Source organism: Prunus mume, linkage group LG3, assembly GCF_029339155.1.
Source record: "Prunus mume cultivar Tortuosa linkage group LG3, ASM2933915v1, whole genome shotgun sequence".
Lineage (NCBI taxonomy): Eukaryota > Viridiplantae > Streptophyta > Magnoliopsida > Rosales > Rosaceae > Prunus > Prunus mume.
The window spans coordinates 29,052,421-29,072,778 of NC_142700.1; the positions used below are offsets into that span (position 1 = coordinate 29,052,421).

Here is a 20,358-nt window from a genome sequence, read left to right on the forward strand (position 1 = left end):
CCAAAGTGTCTTCCTTGTGAAAGCAGCAAGCTCTCCTCTTGAATTGATCTTTGTTGTTTGTTCGTGGCATCCAGGATCCGTGCGATAATGGAAGGATTTAGAAATTACATCCTCTTTGATTTTTTTTCTTTTCTTTTCTAAAACTTTGTTTCTTTTTCTTTCTTTTTTCTACAATTCCAGCACACATACCTCGGTACACACCACTTTCTTTATGTAGAGCTCGAATTATCTTTGTCTTCATCACTTTGGTATTCCCCAAACTATAGGGTATAGCTGTAATGGGCTAAATATCTCATATTGAGATAAAAGGATATGGGGAAAAAATGTGAGAAAAGAAAATGGCTAAAAATGATTGGCTTCAAAATGGGGTAATGGCACACACATAAAGGTAAGAAATTAGGCCTTTTGGTGGTTAAGACATGCATAGCCTAACATCATCTCAATGAGTTCATTCATGAGTGTTACCAAACACATGGTATCTGCGAAAGAGAACAATTCTTAGCGTTCAATCAAACAAAAATAATGAGATCATTTGAAATGAAGTTGAAGCAAAAAGATAGGAGTACAAACACTTTAAACCCTCTCAAAGAAGTAATAGGCTCAAAATCACTCTCTAGGGTAGTCTCCACAATTCTTCTTCCCGAATTTGAGCATGATACTTTAACCATGATTCCAAGAGTAATGACTTTGAAAAAAATAATGATACGAACTTTTTCATGACAACACAGTAGTCCTCATTGTAAACCATAGCCCTCATATACATTCACATTAGTAAGCAAAAGCAAACTTTAACCAGAACTAGAAACAAACGAAAATCCCACACCCCCAAACCTAAACTAAGCATTGTCCTCGATGCTTAAAATAAAAAATGAATGGAATGGATGCAATGCAAATTGGCAGTGTGCATGGAATGAAATAAAATAAAAACTAAAAACTAACACAAATAAAAGGAAAGAACACAAACCCAGCTAGGTTGCCTCCTAGCAAGCGCTTTATTTAATGTCTAGGCAAGACATGGTAGTGTGTCTACGTTGTCATAAACTCGAGCGAATCCATAACTACATAAACCTGCTCCTGTGAAACATTCTCCAAATAAGGCTTCAAACGCTTGTCCATTGACCTTAAAACGGGTCCCATTCTTGATGTTTTCTATCTCCATAGCTCCATGGGGAAATACTTGAAGCACTTTGAATGGGCTAGACTTCAATTTACCTGGAAAAAGCGCAAACGTGAGTCATACAAAAGTACTTTCATACCTGGTTGAAACTCCTTCCTAAGAATTGCTTTGTCATGGTAGAGCTTGGTTCGTTCTTTGTAGATCCTTGCATTCTCATATGATTCATTTATGAGCTCTTCCAACTCATTGAGTTGGAGCTTTCTCACTGTACCAGCTTCTTTGAGATCAAAATTGAACTTCTTTATGGCCCAATATGCACGGTGCTCGAGCTCCATTGGCAAATGACATGCCTTTCCAAACACCAGTCGATAAGGGCTCATTCCAATTGGGGTCTTGTACGCTGTTCGATACGCCCAAAGTGCATCATTCAACCTTAGTGACCAATCCTTCCTTGTAGGGCTGACGGTTTTCATCAAGATGTTCTTTATTTCTCTATTGCTGATTTCCACTTGTCCAGAGGTTTGAGGATGGTATGGAGTTGCCACTTTATGTGTGATGTTGTACTTCTTCATCAATGCCTCGAAAGGTTTGTTGCAGAAGTGACTGCCACCATCCCTAATGATAGCTCTCGGAGTTCCAAACCTGGTGAAAATCATATCTTTGAGAAAATTCAAAACAACTTTGTGATCATTAGTTCTTGTAGTGGTTGCCTTAAGCCATTTTGATACATAATCTACTGCCACTAGTATGTATATGTATCCAAAAGAAGATGGGAATGGTCCCATGAAGTCTATTCCCCATACATTGAACAGCTCTACCACTAAAATCTTGTTTAATGGCATTTCATTCCTGCGATGATGCTCCCCATTTTCTGACACCTATCACACTTAGAGCAAAAATCAAAAGCATCTTTAAACAATGTAGGCAAAAAAAAAAAAACAGATTGTAAAACCTTTAAAGCTGTCTTTTTGGCACTGAAATGACCTCCGCATGCCAATGCATGGTGAATGTTAGTATGCTTTGCTGCTCACTCTCTGGAACACATCTTCGAATGATTTGGTCAGGGCAATACTTGAACAAATAGGGCTCATCCCACATGTAGTGTTTCACAATTGAAAAGAACTTCTTTCTCTCCTGAAAAGTCAAATCATCTCTAATTACACCAGAAGCAAGATAATTGACAAAATCAGCATACCATGGCTCTTTATCTTGAATGAAAAAGAGTTGTTCATCCGGGAATGATTAGTTGAGAGGCAAAATTTGTCCATCTCCATGGTTTTCGTCAACAAGGCGCGACAAGTGATCAACAACAACATTTTCACTCCCTTTCTTGTCTCGAATTTCTAGGTCAAACTCTTGTAACAAGAGTATCCATCTGATCAAACGTGGTTTAGCATCTTTCTTGGTCAACAAAAACCTAAGAGCTGCATGATCAGAGTAAACAATAACTTTAGAGCCAACAAGATATGAACGAAATTTCTCTAAAGCGAAAACAACAGCAAGCAACTCCTTCTCAGTTGTAGAGTAATTGAGTTGAGCATCGTTTAATGTCCGACTTGCATAGTAGATTACGTGTGGCAGCTTATTTACTCTTTGACCTAAAACAGCACCAACAGCATAGTCAGAGGTGTCACACATTAGCTCAAAAGGCAAAGACCAATCTGGTGCCATAATGATAGGAGCAGAGGTTAGTTCACGTTTCAAGGTATTAAATGCATTCATACAATCCTTATCAAAGTGAAATACAACATCTTTGGCCAAAAGATTGCACAATGGATGAGTGATCTTGGAAAAAGCCTTAATGAAACGACGATAAAAACCAGCATGTCCTAGAAAGCTTCTCACTCCCTTCACTGAAGTAGGGGCTGCCATATTTGAGATGATGTCAATTTTTGCTTTGTCAACTTCAATACCCTTGCTGGATATTACATGCCCCAACACAACACCTTGTTTCACCATAAATTGACACTTTTCCCAATTGAGAATCAAATTTGTTTCCTGACATCTTTGAAGCACTAGAGAGAGATGGTTAAGACAAGTATCAAAAGAAGAACCAAAAACTGAAAAATCGTCCATGAATACCTCAATAAATCTCTCAATCATATCTGAAAAGATTGCCAGCATACATCGTTGGAATGTTCTTTGGGGCATTACAAAGGCCAAATGGCATCCTCCTATATGCAAAAGTGCCAAAAGGACAGGTGAATGTAGTCTTCTCTTGATCTTCCGGAGCAATCGCAATTTGATTATAACCTGAATATCCATCAAGAAAACAATAATATGCGTGACCACTAATCGCTCAAGCATTTGATCAATAAAAGGCATAGGAAAATAATCTTTTCTAGTGTACGAATTCAACTTCCTGTAATCGGTGCAAACACGCCAACTAGCTGCAGGTCTCATTTGAACAAGCACTTTATGCTCATTTTTACTCTGTGATTCCAATCCTCTTAGGCACTCGTGAGCAGTGCTGACCCATTTGCTATCAAATCGGGTATATGATACCCACATCTAGCAACTTCAACACTTCAGCTTTCACTACTTCCTTCATGTGTGGATTGAGCCTTCTTTGTGGTTCACGAGTTGGTTTCGCTCCTTCCTCCAATAAAATTCGATGCATGCACATGGTAGGGCTTATTCCCTTGATATCTGCAATAGACCAACCAATGGCTGATTTGAACTCTTTTAGCACCCTAATTAGCTTATCTTCTTCCAAAGGGGTGAGGTCAGATGCTATGATAACTGGGAGTGTTTCAAACTCAGCTAGGTAAGCATATTTTAGATGTGATGGAAGTGGTTTAAGCTCAAGTTTTGGAGGTTTAACAACAGAAGGGATTAGATGTGTGGCAGATGGTCCTAATGGCTCTATAAGAGGTGAAAAAGTGGAGGGATATGGTTTTAATGCTTCCAAGGCTGCCACCATCTCCATGGGCACTTCTTCATCAAAGTCATCTTGAGATTGACTCAAAACATATTGTAATGGATCATTGGATTGTGCCAGCAAAAACTTAGAGAAAACAAGTGAATCAAGCACATCAATCGAACAACAATCAAGTGAACTAGAAGGGTGAGAAAGAGATTCAAACACTTTGAATTGTACAGTTTCTCCTAGCACAGTCATGGTGAGGAGACCATTTTGCACATCTATGATAGTCTTTGCCGTGGCCATAAAGGGTCTCCCAAGCAAAACAGGTAACTCACGATCATGTATAGGAGCCTCTTCCATGTCCAATACTACAAAATCAGCAGGCAAAATTAGTTTGTCAACTTGAACTAAGATATCTTCCACTATACCTCTTGGATATTTCACTGATCGATCGGCAAGTTGCAATGAAATAGTTGTTGACTTCAAACCCCAAACCTAATTGAAGGTATGAATAGGGCATTAAATTGATGCTCGCCCCCAAGTCAAGCATAGCCTTTTCAACTAGCTTGTCTCCAATGGTGATATTGATAGAAAAACTGCCCGGATCCTTGAGTTTTGGTGGGAGCTTTCTTTGAAGCACAGCACTCACATTTTCAGACACCATCACCTTTTCATTAGGTCCATACTTCCTCTTATAAGTGTTTAGCTCCTTGAAAAATTTCCCATATGCTGGCATATTCCTAATGACATCAAGCAAAGGTAAATTAACATTCACTTTACTTAAAATATCAAAAATTTCTTTAAATGACTTCTCCTGCTTGCTTTTGGCAAGTCTTCCAGAAATGGGATTGGAGGAGTGTAAGGTTTTTCAGCCTTGTGAAAATTTGGAGCTTCATACGAAGAAGTGGCATTGCTTGGATCTTCACTCGGTTTCTCATGCTCTTCTTGAGTGGGGCCTGCATTCACATGATCAGATTCATTAGTAACTTCATTGCCAACTCTATTATTAATAACCTTACCACTTCTAAGTGTTATGACTGCTTTGGCCTGCTCTTCGTTCCTTTGAAGTATCACCGGTTGGCTTGGAAATTTCCCGGGTTCTCTTTGACTCAAAGCATCAGCAATCTGACCTAATTGTGTCTCCATTTTGGTTAGAGCAGCTGAATGTTGTTGGAAAGTACTATTGGTAGTTTGCTGGAATTGAGCAGTGTTTTGAGCTAGCATTTTGACCGTATCTTCAAGCGTAGTGGCAGGCTTTGGTTGGAAATTTTGAAATTGATTGTTATTCTTCCATGAGAGATTGGGATGATCTCTCCAACCAGGGTTATATGTATTAGAGAACGGGTCATTCCTTGGCCTCTGATTGTAAGAATTCATGAGATTCACTTGCTCTTGAACGAATTCGGGATAAGCCTCACTAGCTGAGCATTGATAAGTAGGATGACCTGGTATGTTGCAAATGGCACACACCTCAGCTATCTTAGGCGCCATATTGAGCACAGAATCGAGCTTCTTTTCCAAACTAGCCACCTGCAAAGCAAGATCATTATTAGAACTCATTTCATACATTCCAACTCGTTTACCTCTTGTATCTTTGTGTTGAGCATTAGATCCCAATATCTCATAAATGTTATATTACTCTTGCGCATTTTTCTTCTTCAAAGCTCCACCTGCTGCATTATCCACAGTTGATTGACATGTTTGGGTTAGTCCATCATAAAAAATTTGCATTTGTAAGTAAAGAGGTAACCCATGATGTGGACATTGCAGCAACAGGCCTTTGAAACGCTCCCAACATTCATTGAAAGGTTCTCCATCATCTTGTTTAAAGTTAAAGATTTTCCCTCTCAACGTAGCTGTCTTTTGAGTTGAGAAAAACTTCTCCATAAACTTCTTAGCTACGGCATCCCAAGTGGTGAGCGAACCAGGTGCTAAAGTCATTAGCCAATTCTTTGCTCTATCTTTCAATGTATAAGGAAAAACCCTCATCCTCAGATTTGCTTCACTCACTCCCTGCAAAGGTAAACCACTCACAACATTGTAGAATTCCTTAATATGGGATAATGGATCTTCGTTAGGTAAACCATAAAAAGAAGGAAGCATGTGAAAATGAGAAGATTTGAGTTCATAATTTCTAGCTTCAGATGGCAGCAAGATGCACGAAGGTGAATTTGGTATAACAGGTTGAGCATAATCTTCCAAAGCTCGGTTGTCATCGTTATTGCCACCATCTCTTCTTCTCCGTCAGAGTTAGAGTTATCGAAAGAATCAACACTCGCTTGGGCTAGAAGAACTATTGTCCTCTTCTATACGGCTAGTCAGGCACTAGCTGATACAGAATTCTCAAAAGTGTTGCTCTTTAACCGTTCAAGTCTTTGGCCTATTTCAGCAAGTGTATCTGACGTATACTACCTCACAAACAAAAATAAAACGAAATTAGGGTTTGAGAACAAGCAATTATCGAGGACTGAAATCAGTCCCGACAATGGCGCCAAAATTTTGTTGTGTTCCTTCCGAGTGCCAATATATGGTTAGTATAACGGTACAAGTAAGGGTGTCGAACCATAGGGACCGATTGGACCTCTATAAATTACTAGTTTTGAAAGAACCCTAACTAAAAGTGAAAGTGACTTGTTTCCACGTTTGAATAACGGCCAGCTCAGAAAAAGCCATGTTTTGATTTCTTTTGCCTTCAACTTGATACTAAAGTAGGTGCAACTGCATACTAACACAAAATAGGGTAAAACGCAACTTGTTTTACTCAGAAACATCACAAATACACTAGAAATGGATGGTATAAATGTATAAATATATGAGTTATCAGTCCAAAACATGGGGAACATCAAAATATGGTGGGAGGAGTCATTTGCCGGGTTTTGAGTGAAAGCCAATCTCCAGAACTATGCAATACATCAACCACTCCATTTCAGAACGAAATTGGACGAACTTGAATTGTCCGATTTCATGGACCAATCGACATCAGATTGAGTCCACAACACTGGGGAACATCAAAATATGGGGGGAGGAGTCATTTGCCGAGCTTTGAGTGAAAGCCAATCTTCAGAACTATGCAATACACCAACCACTCCTTTCAAAATGAAACTCGAAACTTGAATTGTCGATTTAGTGGACCAATTTACACAGTTGAGTCCACAACCGGGAACATCAAAATATGGGGAGGAGTCATTTGCGGGTTTTGAGTGAAAGCCAATCTCGAACTATGCAATACACTAACCACTCCATTTATGAGCGATTAAATGCGAACTGAATTGTCCGATTTCGTGCACCAATCGATATCGGATTGAGTCCAAAACTTGGGGAACATCAAAACATGGTGGGAGGAGTCATTTTTCGGGTTTTGAGTGAAAACCAATCTCCAGAACTATGCAATACACTAACAACTCCACTTGAGCGAACCGTGCAGAACCAGAATTTTCGATTTCGTGGACCAATCGATATCGGACTTAGTCCAAAACTTGGGGAACATCAAACTATGGTGGGAGTTGTCATTTGGCAAGTTTTGAGTGAAATCCAAACTCTAGAACTATGCAATACACCAACCACTCCATTTCATAACGAACTTCGTACGAGCCTGAATTGTCCGATTTCATGGACCAATCAATATCGGATTGAGTCCAAAACTTGGGGAACATCAAAATACGGTGGGAGGAGTCATTTGGCGTGTTCTGAGTGAAATCCAATCTCTAGAACTATGCAACAGACCAACCACTCCATTTCAGAATGAAATTCGTACAAACCTGAATTGTCTAATTTGATGGACCAATCAATATCGGATTAAGTCCAAAACCTGGGGAACATCAAAATATGGTGGGAGAAGTCATTTGCCATTTGAGTGAAAGCCAATCTCCAGAACTATGCAAGTACACCAACCACTCCCTTTGAGAATGAAACTCGTCTGAACTGAATTGTCCGATGTCATGGACCAATCGACATCAGATTGAGTCCTCAACATGGGAACATCAAAGTATGGGGAGAAGTCATTTGCGGGTTAGGTGAAAGCCCATCTCGAACTATACGTACACTAACCACTCCATTTACGAGCGAACTTCGAACTGAATTGTCCAATTTAGTGGACCAATCGATATCGGATTGAGTCCAAAACTTGGGGAACATCAAAATATGGTGGGAGGAGTCATTTGGCGTGTTACAGTGAGCCAATCTCGAACTATACAACACACCAATCACTCCATTTGAGAATGAAATTCGCGAACAATTATCGATTTCATGAACCAATTGATATCGGATTGAGTAAAACACAGGAACATCAAAATATGGGGAGAGTCATTTGCGGATTACGGTGAAAGCCCATCTCGAACTATGCAATACACTAACCACTCCATTTACGAGCGAACTTCGTCGAACTGAATTGTCAATTTCGTGGACCAATCGATATCGATTGAGTCCAAAACTTGGGGAACATCAAAATATGGTGGGAGGAGTCATTTGCCGGGTTTTGAGTGAAAGCCAATCTCCAGAACTATGCAATACACTAACAACTCCACTTGAATGAACCGTCGAACAGAATTGTCCGATTTCGTGGACCAATCGATATCGGACTTAGTCCAAAACTTGGGGAACATCAAACAATGGTGAGAGTTGTCATTTCACAGGTTTTGAGTGAAATCCAAACTCTAGAACTATGCAATACACCAACCACTCCATTTCATAACGAACTTCGAGCTGAATTGTCCGATTTCATGGACCAATCGATATCGGATTGAGTCCAAAACACTGGGGAACATCAAAATACGGGGGAAGGAGTCATTTGCCATTTTGAATGAAAGCCAATCTCGAACTATGCAATACACTAACCACTCCATTTCCGAGCGAACTTCGTAGGAACTGAATTGTTTGATTTCGTGGACCAATCGATATTGGATTGAGTCCAAAACTTGGGAACATCAAAATACGGTGGGATGAGTCATTTGGCGTGTTCTGAGTGAAATCCAATCTCTAGAACTATGCAATACACCAACCACTCCATTTTAGAACGAAATTCGTATGAACTGAATTATCGATTTCATGGACCAATTGACATCGGATTGAGTCCAAAACCTAGGGAACATCAAAATATGGTGGGAGGAGTCATTTGCCGGGGTTTGAGTGAAAGCCAATCTCGAACTATGCAATACACTAACCACTCCATTTGAACGAACTCGATCTGAATTGTCGATTTCGTGGACCAATCGATATGGGATTGAGTCCAAAACACGGGAACGTCAAAATATTGTTGGACTAGCCATTTGGTGGGTTTTGATTGAAATCCAATTTCTTGAACTATAATACACCAAGCACTCCATTTCATAGAATTTAAATGCGAACTGAATTGTCGATTTCATGAATCAATCGATATCGGATTGAGTCAAGACTTGGGAACATCAAAATATGGTTGGACGAGCCATTTGGTGGGTTTAGTGAAATCCAATTTCTAGAACAACATACACCAACCACTCCATTTCATGAACTTCATCTGAACTGAATTGTCAGATTTCGTGGACCAATCGATGTCGAATTGAGTCCAAAACTTGGGAACATCAAAATATGTTGGGAGGAGGGTTTTGAGGGAAATCCAGTCTCTAGAACTGTGCATAACACCAACCACTCCATTTGAGCGAACTTCTTACGAACTGAATTGTGCAATTTCATGGACCAATCGATATCGGATTGAGTCCAAAAGTTGGGGAACATCAAAATATGGTGGGAGGAGTCATTTTGGGGGTTTTGAGTGAAGTCCAATCTCTAGAACTATGCAATAGTCCAACCACTCGATTGCATAACGAACTTATTACCAACCTGAATTGTCCCATTCCATGGACTAATTGGTATCGGATTGAGTCCAAAACTTGGGGAACATCAAAATATGGTCGTAGGAGTGATTTGGTGTTTGAGTGAAATCCAATCTCTAGAACTATGCAATACACCAACCACTCCCTTTTATAACGAACTTCGTACGAACTGAATTGTCCGATTTCATGGACCAATCGACATCGGATGGATTCCAAAACAGGGAACATGAAAATATGGTGGGAGGAGTCAATTGCTGGGTTTTGAGTGAAAGCCAATCTCGAACTATGCAATACACCAACCACTCCATTTGAGAATGAAATCTGAACTTGAGATTGGCGATTTCACGGACCAATCGATATCGGATTGAGTCCAAAACACAGGGAACATCAAAATATGGTGGGAGGAGTCATTTGCGGGTTTTGAGTGAAAGCCAATCTCTAGAACTATGCAACACACTGACCGCTCCATTTCAAAACGAACTTCGTACGAACCTAAATTGTCCGATTTCATGGGCTAATTGATATCGGATTGAGTCCAAGACCGGAGGAACATCAAAATATGGTGGGAGGAGTCATTTGCGGGTTTTGAGTGAAAGCCAATCTCGAACTATGCAATACACGACCACTCCATTTGAGCGAACTTACGAACTGAATTGTCAGATTTCGTGGACCAATCGATATGGGATTGAGTCCAAAACTTGGGGAACATCAAAATATGGTGGGAGGAGTCATTTGGGGTGTTTTGAGTGAAATCCAATCTCTAGAACTATGCAATACACCAACCACTCCATTTCATAACTAACTTCATACGAACTTGAATTGTCCGATTTCGTGTACCAATCGATATCAGATTGAGTCCAAAACTTGCGGAACATCACGTATGGTGGGTGGAGTCATTTGGAGGGTTTTGAGCGAAATCAATCTCTAGAACTATGCAACACACCAACCACTCCATTTGAATGAAATTAAATGCGAACAGATTATCGATTTCATGAACCAATTGATATCGGATTGAGTAAAAACACAGGAAACATCAAAATATGGGGATGAGTCATTTGCGGATTACAGTGAAAGCCCATCTCGAACTATGCAATACACTAACCACTCCATTTCGAACGAACTTCTTACGAACTGAATTGTCCAATTTCGTGGACCAATCGATATCGATTGAGTCCAAAACTTGGAACATCAAAATATGGTGGGAGGAGTCATTTGCGGGTTTTGGTGAAAGCCAATCTCGAACTATGCAATACACTAACAACTCCACTTGAGCGAACTTCGTATTAACGGTTGTCCGATTTCGTGGACCAATCTATATCGGACTTAGTCAAAACTTGGGGAACATCAAACAATGGTGGGAGTTGTCATTTCACAGGTTTTGAGTGAAATCCAAACTCTAGAACTATGCAATACACCAACCACTCCATTTCATAACGAACTTCGTACGAGCCTGAATTGTCCGATTTCATGGACCAATCGATATCGGATTGAGTCCAAAACCTGGGGAACATCAAAATACGGGGGAAGGAGTCATTTGCCATTTTTTGAATGAAAGCCAATCTCGAACTATGCAATACACTAACCACTCCATTTCGAGCGAACTTGTAGGAACTGAATTGTTTGATATCGTGGACCAATCGATATCGGATTGTGTCCAAAACTTGGGGAACATCAAAATACGGTGGGATGAGTCATTTGGCGTGTTCTGAGTGAAATCCAATCTCTAGAACTATGCAATACACCAACCACTCCATTTTAGAGCGAAATTCGTATGAACCTGAATTGTCGATTTCATGGACCAATTGACATCGGATTGAGTCCAAAACCTAGGGAACATCAAAATATGGTGGGAGGAGTCATTTGCCGGGGTTTGAGTGAAAGCCAATCTCGAACTATGCAATACACTAACCACTCCATTTCAAAACGAACTTCGTACGATCTGAATTGTCCGATTTAGTGGACCAATCGATATGGGATTGAGTCAAAACACGGGGAACGTCAAAATATTTTTGGACTAGCCATTTGGTGGGTTTTGATTGAAATCAATTTCTTGAACTACGCAATACACCAAGCACTCCATTTCATAGCGAATTTAAATGCGAACCTGAATTGTCCGATTTCATGAATCAATCGATATCGGATTGAGTCCAAGACTTGGGGAACATCAAAATATGGTTGGACGAGCCATTTGGTGGGTTTTGACTGAAATCAATTTCTAGAACAACGCAGATACACCAACCACTCCATTTCATAACGAACCGTCGAACTGAATTGTCGATTTCGTGGACCAATCGATATCGGATTAAGTCCAAAACTTGCGGAACTGCGTAATATGGTGGGAGGAGTCATTTAGAGGGTTTTGTGTGAAATCCAATCTCTGAACTATGCAAAACACCAACCACTCCGTTTGAGCGAACTTCGAACTGAATTGTCAATTTCATAATCGATATTGGATTGATTCCAAAACACAGGAACATCAAAATATGGTGGGCGGAGTCATTTGCCTGGTCTTGAGTGAAAGCCAATCTCGAACTATGCAATACACTAACAACTCCATTTTAGAATGAACTTCGTGCGAACCTGAATTGTCCGATTTCGTGGACCAATCGACATCAATTGAGTCAAAACTTGGGAACATCAAAATATGTTGGGAGGAGGGTTTTGAAAATCCAGTCTCTAGAACTGTGCATAACACCAACCACTCCATTTGAGCGAACTTGTCGAACTGAATTGTGCAATTTCATGGACCAATCGATATCGGATTGAGTCCAAAAGTTGGGGAACATCAAAATATGGTGGGAGGAGTCATTTTGGGGGTTTTGAGTGAAGTCCAATCTCTAGAACTATGCAATAGTCCAACCACTCAATTGCATAACGAACTTCGTACCAACCTGAATTGTCCCATTCCATGGACTAATTGGTATCGGATTGAGTCCAAAACTTGGGGAACATCAAAATATGGTCGTAGGAGTGATTTGGTGTTTGAGTGAAATCCAATCTCTAGAACTATGCAATACACCAACCACTCCCTTTTATAACGAACTTCGTACGAACCTGAATTGTCCGATTTCATGGACCAATCGACATCGGATGGATTCCAAAACCTGGGGAACATGAAAATATGGTGGGAGGAGTCAATTGCTTGGTTTTGAGTGAAAGCCAATCTCGAACTATGCAATACACCAACCACTCCATTTGAGATGAAATTGATCGAACTTGAATTGGCGATTTCACGGACCAATCGATATCGGATTGAGTCCAAAACAGGGAACATCAAAATATGGTGGGAGGAGTCATTTGCGGGTTTTGAGTGAAAGCCAATCTCTAGAACTATGCAACACACTGACCGCTCCATTTCAAAGCGAACTTCGTACGAACCTAAATTGTCCGATTTCATGGGCCAATTGATATCGGATTGAGTCCAAGACCGGAGGAACATCAAAATATGGTGGGAGGAGTCATTTGCCGGGTTTTGAGTGAAAGCCAATCTCTAGAACTATGCAATACACCACCACTCCATTTGAGCGAACTTCGAACTGAATTGTCCGATTTGGACCAATCGATATGGGATTGAGTCCAAAACTTGGGAACATCAAAATATGGTGGGAGGAGTCATTTGGGGTGTTTTGAGTGAAATCAATCTCTAGAACTATGCAATACACCAACCACTCCATTTCATAACGAACTTCATACGAACTTGAATTGTCCGATTTGGACCAATCGATATCAGATTGAGTCCAAAACTTGGGAACATCAAAATGGTGGGTGGAGTCATTTGGAGGTTTTGAGCGAAATCAATCTCTAGAACTTTGCAAAACACCAACCACTCCATTTGAGGAAGAACTCGAACTGAATTGTCCGATTTCGTGGATCAATCGATATCGGATTGAGTCCAAAACTTGGGCACATCACAATATGGTTGGGCGAGCCACTTGGAGGTTTTGAGGTGAAATCAATCTCGAACTATACAAACACCTACCACTCCATTTGGAAGGAACTTGTCGAACTGAATTGTCAATTTCATGGACCAATCGATATCGATTGATCCCTAAACACGGGAACATCAAAATATGGTGGGAGGAGTCATTTGGCGTGTCTTGAGTGAAATCCAATCTCTAGAACTATGCAATACACCAACCACTCCATTTGAGCGAAATCGTCTGAACATGAATTGTCGATTTCATGGACCAATCGATATCGGATTGAGTCCAAAACTTGGTCAACATCAAAATATGGTGGGAGGAGCCAATTTGGTGGGTTTGATTGAAATCTAATGGGTAAAACTATGCAATACACCAACCACTCCATTTCAGAATGAAATTCGTACAAACTGAATTGTCGATTTCATGGACCAATCGATATCGGAGTTGAGTCCAAAACTTGGGAACACCAAAATATGGTGGGAGTTGTCATTTGGCAGGTTTTGAGTGAAATCCAATCCCTACAACTATGCAATACACAAACCACTCCATTTGAGCAGAACATCGTGAACCTGCATTGTCGATTTCATGGACCAATCGATATCGGATTGAGCCCAAAACTTGGGGAACATCAAAATATGGTGGGAGGAGTCATTTGCTGGGTTTTGAATGAAATCCAATCTCTAGAACTATGCAATGCACCAACCACTCCATATCACATGAACTTCGTCTGAACAGAATTGTCCGATTTCATGGACCAATTGATATCGGATTGAGTCCAAAACTTGCGGAACATCATAATATGGTGGGAGGAGGGTTTTGAGTGAAATCAATCTCTAGAACTATGCAAAACACCAACCACTCCATTTGAACGAACTTCGTACAAACACTGAATTATCAATTTCAAGGACCAATCGATATCGGATTGATTCCAAAACACAGGGGAACATCAAAATATGGTGGGAAGAGTCATTTGCGGGTTACAGTGAGAGCCAATCTCGAGAACTATGCAATACACCAATCACTTCATTTACGAACAAAATTCGAACTAATTGTCCGATTTCATGGACTAATCGAAATCGGATTGAGTCCAAAACTTGGGGAACATCAAAATATGGTGGGTGGAATCATTTGCGGATTTTGAGTGTAAGCCAATCTCGAACTATGCAATACACCACTCCATTTGAGCGAACTTCAACTGAATTGTCCGATGTAAATGGACCAATCGATATCGGATGGAGTCCAAAACTTGGGGAACATCAAAATATGGTGGGAGTTATCATTTGGCAGGTTTTGAGTGAAATCCAATCTTTAGATCTATGCAATAAAATATGGTGGGAGGAGTCATTTGGCGTGTTTTGAGTGAAATCCAATCTCTAGAACTATGCAATACACCAACCACTTCATTTTAGAATGAAATTAAATGCGAACTGAATTGTCCGATTTTATGGACCAATCGATATCGGATTGAGACCAAAACAGGGAACATCAAAATATGGTGGGAGGAGTCATTTGCCGGGTTTTGAGTGAAAGCCAATCTCCAGAACTATGCAATACACTAACAAGTCCATTTGAGCACGAACTTCGTACGAACCTCAATTGTCCGGTTTCGTGGACCAATCGATATCGGATTGAGTCCAAAACTTGGGGCACATCAAATTATGGTTGGACGAGCCATTTGGTGAGTTTTGATTGAAATCCAATTTCTAGAACTACACAATACACCAACCACTCCATTTCATAACGAACTTCGTACGAACCTAAATTGTCCGATTTCATGGACCAATCGATATCGGATTGATTCCAAAAGTTGGGCAACATCAAAATATGGTGGGAGGAGCCATTTCGGGGGTTTTGAGTGAAATCCAATCTCTAGAACTACACAATACACCAACCACTCGATTTCATAACGAACTTCATGCCAACCTGAATTGTCTCATTTCATGGACGAATCGGTATCGGATTGAGTCCAAAACTTGGCAAACATCAAAATATTGTGGGAGGAGGCATTTGGCGTGTTTTGAGTGAAATCCAATCTCCAGAACAATGCAATACACCAACCACTCCATTTGAACGAACTTCGTACGAACATGAATTATCTGATTTCATGGACCAATCGATATCGGATTGAGTTCAAAACTTGGGGAACATTAAAATATGGTGGGAGGAGTGGTTTTGGGGGTTTTGAGTGAAATCCAATCTCTAGAACTATGCAATACACCAACCACTCGATTTCATAACGAACCATTACCAACACTGAATTCTCCCATTTCATGGACCAATCGGTATCGGATTGTGTCCAAAAGTTGGGGATCATCAAAATATGGTTGTAGGAGTGATTTGGTGGGTTTTGAGTGAAATCGAATCTCTGGAACTATGCAATACATCAACAACTCCCTTCGAGCGAACTTCGTGAACTGAATTATCGATTTCATTGACCAATCGATATCGGATTGAGGCCAAAACTTGCGTGAGGTGATAATATGGTGCGAGGAGTCATTTGCTGGGTTTTGAGTGAAAGCCAATCTCCAGAACTATGCAATACACTAACAACTCCATTTCAGAACGAACTTAACGAACCTCAATTATGCGATTTCGTGGAGCAATCGATATCGGATTGAGTCCAAAACTTAGGGCAGATCACAATATGCTTGGGCGCCATTTGGTTGGTTTTGATTGAAATCCAAGTTCTAGAACTACAATACACCAACCACTCCATTTCATAACGAACTTCGTACGAACCTGAATTGTCCGATTTCATGGACCAATCGATATCGGATTGAGTCCAAAACTTGGGGAACATCAAAATATGGTGGGAGGAGTGATGTCGCTAGTTTTGAGTGAAATCCAATCTCTAGAACTATGCAATACACCAACCACTCCATTTCAAAACGAACTTCGTATGAACATGAATTGTCCGATTTCATGGACCAATCGATATCGGAGTTGAGTCAAAACTTGGGGAACGTCAAATTATGGTGGGAGAAGTCACTTGGCGGGTTTTGAAAGAAATCAAATCTCTAGAACAATGCAACACACCAACCACTAAATTTCATAACAAATTCGTACGAACCTGCCTTGTCCTATTTCATGGATTGATCGATATCGGATTGAGTCCAAAACTTGGGAAACAACAAAATATTGTGGGAGGAGGCATTTGGTGTGCTTTGAGTGAAATCCAATCTCTAGAACTATGCCATACACCAACCACTCGATTTCATAACGAACTTTGTACCAACCTGAATTGTCCCATTTCATGGACCAATCGGTATCGGATTGAGTTCAAAACTTGGGGAACATCAAAATATGGTGGCAGGAGTGATTTGGTGGGTTTTGAGTGAAATCCAATCTCTAGAACTATGCAATACACGACCACCCCTTCGGAGCGAACATCGTCGAACACGAATTTTCCGATTTCATGGACCAATCGATATCGGATTGAGTCCAAAAATTGCGGAACATCATAATATGGTGGGAGGAGTCATTTGGAGGGTTTTGAGTGAAATCCAATCTCTAGAACTGTGCAAAACACCAACCACTCCAGTTCGAAACGAAATTCGTATGAACTGAATTGTCGATTTCATGGACCAATCGATATCGGATTGAGTCCAAAACTTGGGGAACATCAAAATATGGTGGGAGGAGTCATTTGGCGTGTTTTGAGTGAAATCCAATCCTAGAACTATGCAAAACACCAACCACCCCATTTGAAGGAAATTCGTAAATCGAACCTTAATTGTCTAATTTCGGGGACCAATCGATATCGGATTGAGTCCAAAACTTAAGGAACATCAAAATATGGTGGGAGGAGTCATTTGCCGGGTTTTGAGTGAAAGCCAATCTCCAGAACTGTGAAATACGGTAACTACTCCATTTCAGAACGAACATCGTAAGAACCTGTATTATCAAAGTTCATGGACCAATCGATATCGGATTGAGCCCAAAACTTGGGGAACATCAAAATATGGTGGGAGGAGTCATTTGGAGAGTTTTGAGTGAAAGGCAATCTCCAGAACTATGCAATACACCAACCACTCCATTTGAACAAATTAAATGCGAACTGAATTGTCCGATTTCATGGACAAATCGATATCGGATTGAGTCCAACACTGGGGAACATCAAATTATGGTGGGAGGAGTCATTTGCCGGGTTTTCAGCGAAAGCCAATCTCCAGAACTATGCAATACACTAACCACTCCATTTGAGCGAACTATTTAACTCAATTATGCGATTTCGTGGACCAATCGATATCGGATTGAGTCCAAAACTTGGGAACATCAAAATACGGAGGGAGGAGTCATTTGCCGTGTTTTGAGTGAAATTCAATCCTAGAACTATGCAAAACACCAACCACCCCATTTCAGAACGAAATTCGTACGAACCTTAATTGTCTAATTTCATGGACCAATCGATATCAGATTGAGTCCAAAACCTAAGGAACATCAAAATATGGTGGGAGTCATTTGCCGGGTTTTGAGTGAAACCAATCTCAGAGCTGTGCAATCGCTTCTTCTCCATTTTAGAACGAACATCGTGAACTGTATTGTCGATTTCATGGACCAATCGATATTGGATTGAGCCCAAAACTTGGGGAACAACAAAATATGGTGGGAGGAGTCGTTTGGAGGGTTTTGAGTGAAAGGCAATCTCGAACTATGCAATACACCAACCACTCCATTTGAGCACGAAATTCGAACTGAATTGTCAGATTTCATGGACCAATCGATATCAGATTGAGTCCAACACAGGGAACATCAAATTATGGTGGGAGGAGTCATTTGCCGGGTTTTGGTGAAAGCCAATCTCGAACTATGCAATACACTAACCACTCCATTTTAGAACAAACCGTCGAACTGAATTATCGATTTAGTGGACTAATCGATATCGGATTGAGTCAAAACTTGGGAACATCAAAATACGGTGGGAGGAGTCATTTGCCGTGTTTTGAGTGAAATCCAATCCTAGAACTATGCAAAACACCAACCACTCCATTTCATAACGAAATTCGTACGAACCTAAATTGTCTAATTTCATGGACCAATCGATATCGGATTGAGGCCAAAACTTGGGGAACATCAAAATATGGGGGGAGAATTCATTTGGCGGGTTTTGAGTGAGATCCAATCTCGAACTATGCAATACACCAACCACTCCATTTCACAACGAACATCGTTCGAACTGTATTGTTAGATTTCACGGACAATCGATATCGGATTGAGCCCAAAACTTGGGGAACATCAAAAGATGGTGGGAGGAGTCACTTGGCGGGTTTTGAGGGAAATCCATCTCTAGAACTATGCAATACACCAACCGCTCCATTTCATGCGAACTTCGTGCGAACTGAATTGTCCGATTTCATGGACCAATTGATATCAGATTGAGTCCAAAACTTGGGGAACAACAAAATATGGCGGGAGGAGTCATTTGCGGGTTTTGAGTGAAATCCAATCTCTAGAACTATGCAATACACCAACCACTCCCTTTCAGAACGAACTTCGTGCGAGCACTGAATTGTCCGATTTGATGGACCAATCGATCTGGATTGAGTCAAAACTTCAGAACACCATAATATGGTGGAAGGAGTCATTTGGAGGGTTTTGGTGAAATCCAATCTCTAGAACATGGAAAACACAAACCACTCCTTTTGAACGAACTTATGAATCAATTGTCAATTTCAAGGACCAATCCATATCAGATGGAGTCCAAAACTTGGGGAGCATCAAAGTATGGTGGGAGGATTCATTTGATGGGTTTTGAGTGAAATCCGAACTCTAGAACTATGCAATACACCAACCACTCGATTTCATAATGAAATTTGTACAAACCTGAATTGTCCGATTTCATGGACCAATCGATATCGGATTTAGTCCAAAACCTGGGGAACATCAAAATATGGTGGGAGGAGTTCATTTACCGGGTTTTGAGTGCGATCCAATCTCCAGAACTATACAATAAACCAACCACTCCATTTCACAACGAACATCGTACGAACCTGTATTGTCAGATTTCATGGACCAATCGATATCGGATTGAGCCCAAAACTTGGGGAACATCAAAAGACGGTGGGAGGAGTCATTTGGCTGGTTTTGAGTGAAAACCAATCTCTAGAACTATGCATTACACAAACCACTCCATTTGAGCAGACGAACATCCTACGAACTGTATTGTCAGATTTCATGGACCAATCGATATCGGATTGAGCCCAAAACTTGGGGAACATCAAAATATGGTGGGAGGAATCATTTGGCGGGTTTTGAGTGAAGGCCAATCTTTAGAACTATGCAATACACCAATCACTCCATTTCATAACGAACCTGAAATGTCCGATTTCATGGACCAATCGATGTCGGATTGAGTCCAAAACTTAGGAAACAACAAAATATGGTGGGAGGAGTCATTTCGCGGGTTTTGAGTGAAATCCAATCTCTAGAACTATGCAATACACCAACCACTCCATTTGGGATGAACTTCGTACGACCCTGAATTGTCCGATTTCATGGACCAATCGATATGGTGGGAGTTATCATTTTTCAGGTTTTGAGTGAAATCCAATCTCTAGAACTGTGCAATACACAAACCACTCCATTTCCGAACAAACATCATACGAACCTGTATTGTCAGATTTCATGGACCAATCGATATCGGAT

At 40.6% G+C, this 20,358-nt stretch overlaps 1 non-coding gene and 1 pseudogene across 1 annotated transcript; one reads left to right on the forward strand and one right to left on the reverse strand.

Moving 5' to 3' along the window:
* Positions 1-1,003: 1,003 nt before the first annotated feature.
* On the reverse strand, positions 1,004-3,076 carry LOC148919345 (uncharacterized; annotated as a pseudogene).
* A 2,654-nt stretch (positions 3,077-5,730) lies between these two features.
* LOC148919346 (small nucleolar RNA R71) lies at positions 5,731-5,837 on the forward strand. The gene has a single exon (XR_016125732.1). It is a non-coding gene; the product is annotated as a small nucleolar RNA R71 (small nucleolar RNA).
* Positions 5,838-20,358: the final 14,521 nt, after the last annotated feature.